Source organism: Eulemur rufifrons, chromosome 1, assembly GCF_041146395.1.
Source record: "Eulemur rufifrons isolate Redbay chromosome 1, OSU_ERuf_1, whole genome shotgun sequence".
Classification (NCBI taxonomy): Eukaryota; Metazoa; Chordata; class Mammalia; order Primates; family Lemuridae; genus Eulemur; species Eulemur rufifrons.
Window position 1 is genome coordinate 31,190,202 of NC_090983.1, and position 12,304 is coordinate 31,202,505.

At 38.3% G+C, this 12,304-nt stretch overlaps 1 protein-coding gene across 1 annotated transcript in view; it reads left to right on the forward strand.

Annotated features, from left to right (window-relative positions):
* The first annotated feature begins 107 nt into the window (after positions 1 to 107).
* TRAK2 (trafficking kinesin protein 2) overlaps positions 108 to 12,304 on the forward strand; it is a 62,730-nt gene continuing 50,533 nt past the window's right edge. The window contains exon 1 of the mRNA XM_069485153.1: positions 108 to 207. The gene's annotated coding sequence lies outside the window, so the exon portion shown is untranslated. The remainder of the gene's footprint in view (positions 208 to 12,304) is intronic.

Consider the following 12,304-nt stretch of genomic DNA (forward strand, 5'->3'; position numbering starts at 1 on the left):
GCCATTGACCCGGCGTCGCTGCAGAACTGAGGTCGCCAAATGATGATGCTGTGAAGTCGGCCTCCTGTCCCTGCCACGCCCGGGCGGTTACTGGCAGCGGCAGCAGCTTAGGCTGCTGCTCTCAGCCGCCGCTGTCAGGCTGCCGCAGCTCCAGAGGATTCTCTCCGAGGAGCGCTGGCGGACGACGCAGGACGCCGGGCCACTCGGGTGAGTAACCTTCCCGCGCACGACTCGAACTTGCCCTTGCCAACTTCCCCTGAAGGCGGAGGAGGCTCCCCGCCCAGCGCTCCTCCGATCCTCGGAGGTCACGCTCAGACTACAGAGCCGGAGGCTGGGTACTGGAGGGCTGGATCCCCGCCGGGTTGTGAGAAGTGGGTTTCCCAAGTGCGGGTGCAAAGTGATGGGCGCTGGGCTCTGGCTTCACCCCAGCTGTACCTCCGAGGATTGGCAGCCTCTCATCCTTTGCGGGACAGCATCCATCTGGAGCCCCATCTTTTAGGATGAGTGGCTTTAGTGTCTGGGCATTAATCCTTAAGCCTAGGTCGCCATCTGTGATGTAACCGGGAGGAGAGAGCTCTTTCTGTGTTGAATCGAGTTGGGCTTTCTTTGAAATTGATTTTGAGCCAGACGCCACATATCTTTGAAAAGAAAAACGGTTGACTTTAGTTTGAAGCGTGAATAATGGATATTGGCAGATAGTTGTAGTACCAGCATAAAAATAATCTCCCAAACAATTTAAACATTTTCTGGGTCATAATAATAGGGGTGAACTTAGTTGCTCATGCACCATTTACTTAGACCTTTTTCTGCACCGGAAAAAAAAAAAAAAAAGTAACTTTTTACCGGAAATTCATCAAGCTGAAATGGACCATAGAAACAAAATGAGATGAATTCTTCCAGTTCTTGGTCTATTTCATTTTTCCCAGACTCAAATCTTTGCTGTTGAATTGCAAGTCTGAGCTACAGTGATCTCCAAATAGCATGTTAATGGTGGTGATGTGACACTTCAAAACAAATTGTGAAGGACTTCTGGTGGTGAGAAAGGGCAGGGATGAAGATACTTTATCATCGCAGCAGTTATTCCAGCTTCCTATTTTTAAAATCAAGTGATGTCCAATAAGTCAGCAAGCACATACCATGTGAAAGACAGTGTTTGGTTATCTTACAGACTTTTATTCATATAATGGAAGAGGTCAGAGAGAACCAACATTTGAATACTTGCAATCAGCTAGGCATTCTAGCTCTACATACATTAGCTCACCTAATCACTTTAGCAAACCTATTGCGCTAACCTGAAGCTTATGTAACAAGTGGGAATTTAAATCGAGATCTGCCTTGTTTCAAAGTTACAGGTCAGGTAACATATTTGCTTCAGAAATTACAGTTGTTAAGGGTCGAATGGTTAAAAAGGCTTTGCCAGTGTTATTTCCGAAGACTGGTTCCAGCACACTTTGGGCATCTAGAATAAGTCCTGAGCCCCCTGCTTTAGTGCTTTTGAACAAGTTCTCTCTGTCTACAGTTCCCATCCCTCACAGAGCTGCTCAGGAAGACCTCAAAAGCCCATTCCAAATGCATCTCAGTTTACTTATGTAAGAAATGATACAATTAGACTTTCATCACAAGGGTCTTTTCCAGTTCACAGGTTTTGAGTCTACAGTTGAAAATATGAGCCAATGAGTGTTATTCCATACTGCAAATGGTTAACATCTATATTCACAAAGTAGAAAAACTTGTTTCTTAAAAATTTTATTTCCGTGCCCAAAATATGTTAAACACCAATATAAGGAATGAGACAGATGATAATATATTATTCATGTTTATTTTGAGCTCTGATTACATCATCTGTACCAGTCTTTGAGCCTCTTTAGTTACCATCCTGTTTAGTTGGTAAGAAATCTGAGGCATTAAGGTAATAGTTACATTTAAATGACTTAGTGATTAAAGGAACTAAATTATTCATGGTTTACAGTCATATCTGTTCAGACCTGCAGTTTTCTTATAATAGAAAACATTTACATAGTACCGTGTTCTAGATACTCATCTAAAATACCTATGTTAACTTATCCTCACAACAGCACTATGAGGTGTTTTTATAGACAGGCAATTAAAGCAAAGAGAGGGTAGTAAACATACTCAAGGTCATGTAGCTACTAAGTTTAGAACTGGGTATCAAACCTGGCAAGATCAGAATCTTTAACATTTATTGAGCACCTGCTGTGTACCAAGCCCACAACTGTGGGCTTTTATTATAATTAAGTCATTTATCTTTATGACTGCCTTATTTAGAATGGAAGTTCAGCATTTAGTGCCCAGTCACAAGATATGTAAATGGTGGAGCCAGGATTTGAACCCTGCTTATCTTACTTCAAGGTCTATGTTCTTTCCTTCACTTCCCCTCGATAATCAAATCTTTATTATATACCTTCTGTGGGCCAAACAGTGTGTGCTAGTGCTAGGGATATAGTCTTTGCTCTAAGCAATACAGTCTGAAGAGGGAAAGGGACAATTATGATAGCATGTTGAACAATAGGACAGCAGCATACAGAGAGCAGTGTAGAAGTACCGTGGAAGCACAGAGAAAGGGCACTGAGATCAGCCTGGAGTGGAAAGGCTTGGGCCAGTCTTGGAAAAACAATAGGAATTATTAGCCTGGGCAGAGAAAAGGGAAAGGAGTTGTTATGGGCTGAATTGTATCTTCCCAAAATTCTTATGTTGAAGCCCTAACTCCTATAACCTCAGAATGTGACTATATTTGGAGATAGCTTTGGGGCTAATTAAGTTAAGGTCATTAGGGTGGGCCCTAATCCAGTCTGACAGGTGTCCTTATAAGAGGAGGAAATTTGGACACAAGAAGAGTCGCCAGAGATGCACACACAGAGGAAAGACCATGTGAGGATACATCAAGGAGACCAAGGAGAATGGTCTGAGAGAAACCAAACCTGCTAACACCTTCATCTTGGACTTCTACCCTCCAGAATTGTGAGAAAATAAAATTCTGTTGTTTAAGCCACCCAAGTCTGTTATTTTGTATGGAAGCCTTAGTAAACTTACAAGCAGGTATTCTAGGCAAAAGGAATGACATACAGCAAGCCTTTGAGCTGTGGCAGGTGATTTAGGTTTCATGGAGAGAAGTGCTGCAAAATGAAGCTGGAGTCTAGGCTGAGGCCAGATTAGGAAGATTTTATATGAAATACTAAGGGGTTTAAACTTTATCCTGGCCAGGCGAGGTGGCTCACGCCTGTAATCCTAGCACTCTAGGAGGCTGAGGCAGGAGGGGAGGATCACTTGAGGTTAGTAGTTCGAGACCAGTCTGAGGAAGAGCAAGACCCCATCTCTACTAAAAATAGAAAAAAATGAGCTGGGTGTGGTAGTGCTCTCCTATAGTCCCCGCTGCTCAGGAGGCTGAGGCAGGATCGCTGGAACTCAGGAGTTTGGGGTTGCTGTGAGCTAGGCTGACACCACGGCACTCTAGCCCTGGCAACAGAGTGAGACTCTTGTCTCAAAAATAAATAAATAAATAAACTTTATCCTAAGGAAGATGGAATGGAGCAGGTTTGTAGCAGTGGAAAAACATTAGATTTGCATTTTAGAAAGACTAGGCCTAAACTTGTGGAGAATAGATTAAAAGCAAGGAGACCAATTAGGTGGCTGTTCAGGAAGCTGAACTAAAGATTTTCTCAGAATATTGAAATGTCAAACTAAAACAAAACCATTGTTAATATCAGGAAGACTATAAAGGGCACAGCTAATCCTTAGGGCATACATAAGAAGATTTATAAAAAAAATTGTATATGGCTGTTCATACCTGAAGACTGGCTTTGCGTTTGACATTTTGCTTTTCCTTACATAGATCATAAGGCTTTACACAGCTATCATAGAATATTCAGTATTTTTCCACTCTAAAGAGTGATTTTATGTATTTAATAGATACTTTTATGGTGCTTACACTGTTTTAAGCCAAATTTGACAACCTTAGAAATACCTACTGTTATCTCCATTTTATATATAAAGAAACTGAAGCACAGAGAGGTTAAGTAACTTGTCCAAGGTCATATAGCTAATAAACAGCAGAGTTAAGATTCGAACTCAATCTGTTTTCAAGGTCTATGTTCTTAGCCATACACAGTGCTGTTGCCATATTGTTATTTATCAAGATCTTTACTTGTGAAAAGAAAGTGGGGGAGTACAAAAATAAATTGAGTATGTTTGCTGTAAGGGGTATATAGGTTATCAGAGGAACAACTATAATATAACGTTTAAAAAAGGTGTTTTAGAGAAAAGTGGGAAATGTTGGGAAGCAATACTTACTTCGAGTTGGTGTTTCTGAAAGGCTTGGTGGAAAAAGTGGCAGGAAAACCTGTGGCTGTTTTTCCCCAATCTACATTTTACATAAGATAAGGCAAATGTTAAAAGAGAAAAGAGGAGTGAAAGAAGCATCAATAATGTGGATATTCTGGATAGGTGGAAGAATGTCTGATCCTATCTTATCTCTGTTCTGCACTTGTGAACATAAACTTGTAATACATTTAGTGTAGAATCAGAACAGACTTTAGTTTTAAGAGCTAAAAGTAGCCTGCTGACCTAAGGTTACAGTTTGCATTTGTTCACTTGTGGGAGGCCAGCAGGGACTTTCCGTAATCAGTGGTCTGTGGGGCCAGTCCTTTCTATGTGCCTGAGGCCTTTAGTTCTCTTTTGCATAAGGAGTTGGAGGGAGGGGGTGCTGAGATTTTTATATTCCTTTACACTCTCTTCTCACCTATGCAAATCTTTTCAAACTTAAGGAGCCCATTTAAATTTTACCTCCTTTGTGAAGCCAAGCCACTTCAGCTAGAAAAGAGCTCTCCTCCCACTGACTGTCTATGGGACAGTTCTGTTGTAATACTCATTAAATATTTATGATCTGGTGGTATCTTAGTTTCTTAGATTTCTTAGCTCATTAGATATTAGATCTAATCTAGATCGTGGAGATCATTAAATCCTTTTGAATCTTAGATCGTCTTAAATCTTTAACTTCCCTTTGGGCAGAGATGGTTGTATATTACTGTTTATCTTTAGTATTTTTAGTTCAAGTAGCATTTATTGAAAACTATCTAATAAATAGCTGATTGACCAGTTAATTAAGGTCATTTTATTGACCCTTCTTTTGTAACTGGCTGTTTAATATGTAATGTTCTGACTTTATTCCTACCTTTACTACTGACTCACATAACCTTGGGAATATCCTGTTTAAGTACCTGGCATTGTGGTTTATCCATGCTAGAAAATGAGCATACAAAGTCTGCTGGTGGTATAGAGGTGGAACTAATTCATTTTGTAAAGATCATTGAGGTCTTTGAAACTTGTCTATATTTATCTGTCAATGTTTGCCAAACTTTGAGTTCTTTCCCTTTACAAAGGTTTTTGACAAGTCACAAAAAAGGCATAGTTAAGATAAAATAGGGCCTAATGTAAGAGTGTTGTACTATATTGTGTGACAATGGGGTTGATGAATTATTCATGTTAATGGTGAAAGAATTCACCTACCAGTTTAATTAATAGTTCATTTCAGCAGCAATTATTTGTTGAGTTGCTTGAGCTCCTGCCTTATATTGTGGTTCTGATCTGCAAGAAAGAGGAAAGGGAGAAGATGGCACCTTCCCTTTCCTTTCAAGAAGACTTGCGGGAAGTAAATTGTAATATATGTGTGAAAGAAACAAATTAGATGCTGAGTTAGAGAACAAAGGTGGGCTGCTTTACTTTAGATCAAGTGGACTGGTAACTTCTTCCTGAGGAGACTTGAAGTAGTTACCATATAAAGAATAACAGGGAAGAGTATTCCAGGTACAGTGAACAACAGTTACAAAGGCCCAGAGATAGGAGAGAGTGTGACGAGAAAGTGAAGGAAGTGACAAAAGCCTGTGTATGCTCAAGGAGGAGAGTGGTGCAAGATGAGAGAGGACACATAGGCAGGGGCCAGACTGGGGCAGACCTCATAGACTGTGATTAGAGGTGTGGATTTTATTCTAGATATTATGTGAAACTTTGAGTTTTAAAAAAAGGAATTTAATTTTAAAAACATTATTCTTGCTGCCTTATAGAGAATGGAGAGGAGCAAGAGATTAAGTAAGCATGGAGCCCTGTTAGGAAGTTGGTTTATAGTCCAAGAGATGATAATAGTTTGAACTAGTTTGGTTGAAGAGGGAATGGAGAAAGTGGGTAGATTGGAGGTATGTATTGGTAGTAGACTGTACAGGATTTGTTAATGGATTGGTTGGGACAGGGTGAGGGAAGGGAGGACTCTAATATTCAGCGGATGATGGTCAGCCTGTGGGAAATTTAAGTGGAGCTCAGGAAGAAGTCTGTCTGAAGAGCCAGATTGGGAGTTATTAATACCAAAGAGGTAGTTTAATCTGTGGTAGTGGTTGGGTGGCAAAAGGATAAATGAAAACACACACACACACACACACACACACACAAGCAACAACAATAAATGTGGTCACAATCAGAACTCTGGAAAACACCAACATTTAAGGATCAAGGGAAGGGAACTGGGTGATCCAGTGAGGGGTTTGAGAATGAACATTGTGAGACGAAGGCTCCAGGAGTGCCAAAGAAGGAGAGCTGAAGTAGGGAATAGTAAACACTGTGGACGAGAAGTGACATAAGAGAACAACTAAGAAAGTGTGTTTGGATTAGTTAGCAGGACCTGTCGATGACCAAAGGGAGACTGGTTTCAGGAGAAATCTGGTCGTAGTGGGGTTGAGGTAAGAATGAAATGGGAAAGAGAAAATAAGAGTAAATGTTCTTTGGAGAGGCTTCGGTGAGGACAGAGGGCAGTAGCTAGAAGGGAACTCAAAGTCTTGGGGAAGGGAGATTTTTTAAAATTTTATCTATTTTTAATGGAAGATTTTGAGCATGTTGAATAAGCCAAAGGAATAGGATGAAGCTGGGGACGACAGGGATAACCAGTGGAGCAAGGTTTGAAGTCAGGCATAGAGACTGTTAAGTAACTTAAATTCCATTCGTTTTTAACTGGGTGTACATATACACATGGTAGAAAAATGAGAGGTATATGATGAAAAATAAGTTTCTCTCCCTTTCTGTCTTCCAGCCACCCCATTTCCTTTTCTAAGAGACTTACCAATTTACACTCCCATCAACAAACGTGCAAGTGCATGGTTGAGATTATGTTTGTACTTAGTTTGGAGAGAAAGCTGGCTATAGACTACATGGATTTATCAGTGGGAGGAATGAGAATAAGAGAAATGGAGAATGCATGGGGGGTCAGAGATGAGTGAGGAAAGATGTGGTATGTAATTGTCTCAGAAGAGAAAGGGGCATTTAGGAGGATAATGGGAGAGCATGTCTGTGGTGTGAGACCCGTGGTTGATGACTGAATTTGCAGCAGTGTCATTCCACATGGTTTTGTGACCTTTTCATGAGAACTTAACTGCTTTATATTTAAAATGCAAGTCACCTTAGAAAATGGACTACTCAAAAATTCATCACTTTTGTAAATAGACGTTGGGGATCCAAGCACCAAAGCTCTGCCCTCTGCTCTTATTGCTTTCAGCCATAGGCATATAGTGTCCAGAGCTTTGGGGGGTTATTCAGGCCAGTGGTATAAGCCAAAACAAAGGGAAGCTTGTTGGTTGAGAAAGAACACTCTGTCTGGAGGAGAGGAGGAGGAGGAGGAGACTAGAAACCAACTAAAATATCTATCTCTGAGCTGCTACTACTGTTCCTAAAGGAAGTAATTTAACAACTTAAAAAAAAAAAAACATTTCTTTTCAATCATTCTTATCTGTCTCAGCTAGTACTAGGCTAGGCCACTGAATTTGCCTTTGTTTTACTTTTAGTCACAAAATTGAAAGGCTACAGATGAGGCTTATTCAAAAAGAAGATATCTGATTCTTTCTCATTTGATGTGGGGCTTATTTTAAATGCATTCATAATCAGCTGCAAATGCTCTTAGTGAAGAACGTGCTAAAACTAAGCAATGAGCCAAAGAAAGGTTCAGTTTTAGCTTTCCTGTGAGACTGACAACTAGTTCTTTTTAGTTATTACAAGAAAAATGAGTACTGTATTATTGCTATAAAAATGATACATCACCCTTTTAACACCAGACTCTTTTATGCAGAGTTTTTTATGAAGCAAATACAGTATTTTCTTTAGAATGTTCAATCTTAGCTTGATTTTATTTTTCAAGGCATTCATTTAGTTGATATGAGACTGAAAATGGATTAATAATCAACTTTGTTCATTAAATTACTTCTGTAATTCAGTGTATTGACATTTTTAATCATTGAACTTATAAGGTAGTTGGCATGTATTGGAAGCCTACTATTTGTCATTTGCTGTTAGGTTTTGGACATAGGACAATAAGATACCTTCCTTTACAGAGTGTAGTGGGGAAGAAATGACTTATCTTCTGGGATTAGCCAACAAAGGGAATTTAGTAAAACTGATTAAGAGCAAAGTCATGATGAGAAAGTTTAAGATTTCCTAGACCTTTTTTTCCATATTTGTAATCCACTCTATATTTCCCTGCAGTGAGTAACAATAAAATTCTCACAAAAGAAGAGAGAAAGACCTAGCTTTTCTTGGGAGATAGTAAAGAAAGGACAGAGTATATTCATAGCCAGCCTAGGAAAAAGAACACCAGATGAGAAAAGCACTTGGTGACAGTGCCAAAGAAAGAGAAGAAAGCCAACTAAATCCCTGGTGCTGGAGGGATGAAAGAAAGAGGTACTTGGGAAATCAGCCAAGGGCAGAAAAACAGGTCCCAGGGTCGGGTCTCAGACAGGCACCTTATGCCTTCTCTGATAACTGTGGTTATCTTGTTTCTTGGCCAGCAGCAGGTTAGAAAGGGTGAGGCACAGTAGCCACAGTAAAGTGTAATGGTTGATAGCCTCACAGTAAGCAAGTAAACAAAATTAGAAGTGGACTTAAAATTTCCCCAAAATTAGCAACTTGGTACCATTTGGTGTAGAGAGAAAGAGATCTTTAACTGTGGATGGGTCCAGAATTCTTGTCATGGCGGGGATAGGAGTGGGTTGCCTTCTATTCTCCTGTCTTGGTGAGGTCACCCAGAAGGAGCCCCTTAAAAGCTTAGAATGCTGAAGGATATATTGCTGTAGTCATTATAATACTGTAATTGCTATGCGTAGTAATGAACCTGGGTCATTAGATTATTTTTAATCTTTTCTATGTAGGGATTTTTTTTTCCTCTGATGGCAGTTTATTGGACTTTCCTCATTACCATGTCTTAACTTTAGGGAGAAAACATTTTATCATCAATGTTTTTAAAATAAGAAAACTATGGAAAACAAACAAAAAGTATTAAAGATCTTGTGTTTTTAGTCACAGGGTTGTCAATCCTATCTCTAGGGAATGTTTGCAACTTTAGTGTAACTGATGGGCTTAATTGGTATAGCCCTGCACATATACAAACATCTCTTACTGAAACCCATGAAAGACCTATTTAGATTTTTGTAAATTAGGCTAAGAAAGCCTTCAATTTTCATTTGCACTCTAACACTCTCATGTTTCTCATGTAGTTCATTTTTCTCCCCACTATAGACTGCAAAGATGTAACTTGAGTATGGCCTGATTCATTCATTTAACAGATAGTTGTCTTATTAAAGAGGCATATGATGTACATAAAAACACACAGATTATTCTGCCTCGTTGTAAATACACCCAACTTTGGGACCAGGTAACTCATTTCATTTTTTTTTTTTCTTTTGAATAAGTGTTGGTAGAACAGATAACTCATTTCTAAAAGCAAATATAAACCACGTAAGAACAAATTGGAGGCTTACTTGTTTTTTTTACTCTTCTTTATTCGGTAATCAATATGTGTTTTTAAAAGGTGGAGTGGAGAGAGAGGATTGTATTAGAATTATCTCTGAGGCATTTTCAAACTACATGTAAATTCCCTGTCCCCATACTCCCGTCTTTTGCCAGTAGAGCTCAGAGGTTAGAGGACCCAGGTTTGGAAAAACACAGGCTTGGGTTTGATTCCTGGCTCTTACTATAGTTTGGACAAGGTAATTAACCTCTAAGCTTCAGTTTTCTTATCTGTAAAATGGTGGCTATAATAACATCCATGTCATGGGGTTGTGAGGATTAAAGGGAATTATCATACAGAAGGCATTTAACACAATGCCTAGCAGATAGTAAGTGTAGTTGGGAATTAAGGCCTTTGAAATAGGTGAGATTCCTGAGGAAATAAAGGAGAGGACCCATGAGAGAACCCTGAAGAACTAGGGATACTAAAGGCAGGTGGTGGAAGAGAGTTTTTAAATTTCTTCAGCCACCTAGTTACTGTAGCCTTCAAGCTCAGAATCTAATTGTCTCCTGAGTTACAGATATCCAGTAGCTATATCTCAAAAAATTATCTGTTCTCATTTGGTTCCTGAATTTCATTGACAAACCAAAATTATCTATTATATGTCAATTCTCCCTCAAAAAGGAACCTTTTGAAGTCCTAGAGTTGGTTGTGACAACTGGTTTTTGAAAAATAATGAGTCTTATGCCTAACCATACTATAATTAGAAAGTCTGTTGCCTAGAATTACATTACTAAAATAGTTATGTCTTGGATATGCAGATAATTCTAGAATAAATCTAGAATTACAGATGTTTGTAAGTATGATTGTAATATTCCTCCATCGTGACCATCACCTACCTCCCATTTTAAGCTACTCTTTTTCCTGTCTGTAATTTTATTGCATGTCCTGATGTCACTGGTTACTTTATTACATTTTATTTTTTTCTTTGCTTTTTTTGTTTCTGTAGACCTGTGATCATCACTATTTCATTGATTTGAAGATCCATATTTCCTATAGTATTGCTTTTGGCACCAATCATATGGAAACTTCTTCTAAAAGCTTTAAGAAGTGTAATTTTTAAATAACTGAAGGATTTAGGATCATCTTAAGCCACCAAAAGCAAATTTACATTTTATTGTTAGAGGGGACAAAGAGAAATCAGAATACAGATTTTCTACTTCTTCTTGACTTGTTGCTGTTTTTAAAATTTATATTTTCCTTTCTGCCATGTGAAAGTGCTGTTTCAAGGAGTCTTAGCTATTTGATTTGAAGATAAATCCTGAAAAGCAGATCATATAGTAATACTCTTAAATCTGCCAGAACAATTATATCTCTTGTTCAGTCTGTCTCTTAATCTTCTGTGAAGTGTTTCCAGGTTTTCAGGTGATGGTGTCTTTTGATTTAAACTATTAATAGTACCTAAATTTTGCCAGTCAGCATTGAAAGAAAATGCTTTCTGACTTATTGAGGAAGGATTTATTTGATTCTGGAAGTATAGTATTTATTTCAATACCCACAGAGTCTATTAGATAAAATGCTTCTGCGTGAGATGTTTCCTCCCAATTTTGGTTAAGAGAACAGGAAATCCACAAACTCTGTAACACCATTTACTCTGCGTCACTCATTTTTGTTTTTATTTTACTTATTTTATTTTTATTTCTATATTTAGATACGGGTTCTCACTCTTGCTCAGGCTAGTCTCGAACTCAAGCAATCCTACCACCTCGGCCTCCCAGAGTGCTAGGATTAGAGGCGTGAGCCACTGCGCCTAGCCTGCATAACTTTTTTTTGAAGACCTATCCTTTTTTTTTTTTTCCTTTTTTAACCATTAGTCAAAAGGGAATAATTTTGTATGCTTTAAAAAATTAAAAATATAACTGTGATATTTTATTAATATTCTGGGCTACAAATTTGTGACAGCAGCTTCCCATTTGAGATTTATATTTAGTATTATCTTTGAGCCCTTATTTCCTTTTACTAAACTACCATATAATCTTCACTAAATTATTTTTGACTGCTAAATAATAATTTGCTTTTTCATAATTCTAAGCCCATCATGACTTTATAGAAACATTGAGTTTGAAAAAAATGGATGATGGGAGAGAGCCATAAAACTAGGGATATATAAATATTTAATATCAATCAATGCTATTTTAAGCATTTTTATATATCTACTATCTCCTTTGATACTGTTACTCTGGGACATTAAGCAAAAGATAGAATTCCTGTCCAGAAGTATAGTTTTGAAAATATGTTGTTGCTTATTCAGTTGCTTGTGCATTTTCTGTAAGAATTTGTTGGAAACAATCAACAGAGCAAATAGACAACCTGTAGAATGGGAGAAAATACTTGCAAGCCATATATCTGATAAAGGGCTAATAACCAGAATCTGTAAAGAACTCAAGCAAATCAGCAAGAAAAAACCCAAATAACCCCATTAAAAAGCAGGCAAAAGACATGAACAGAAGCTTTTCAAAAGAAGATAAACAA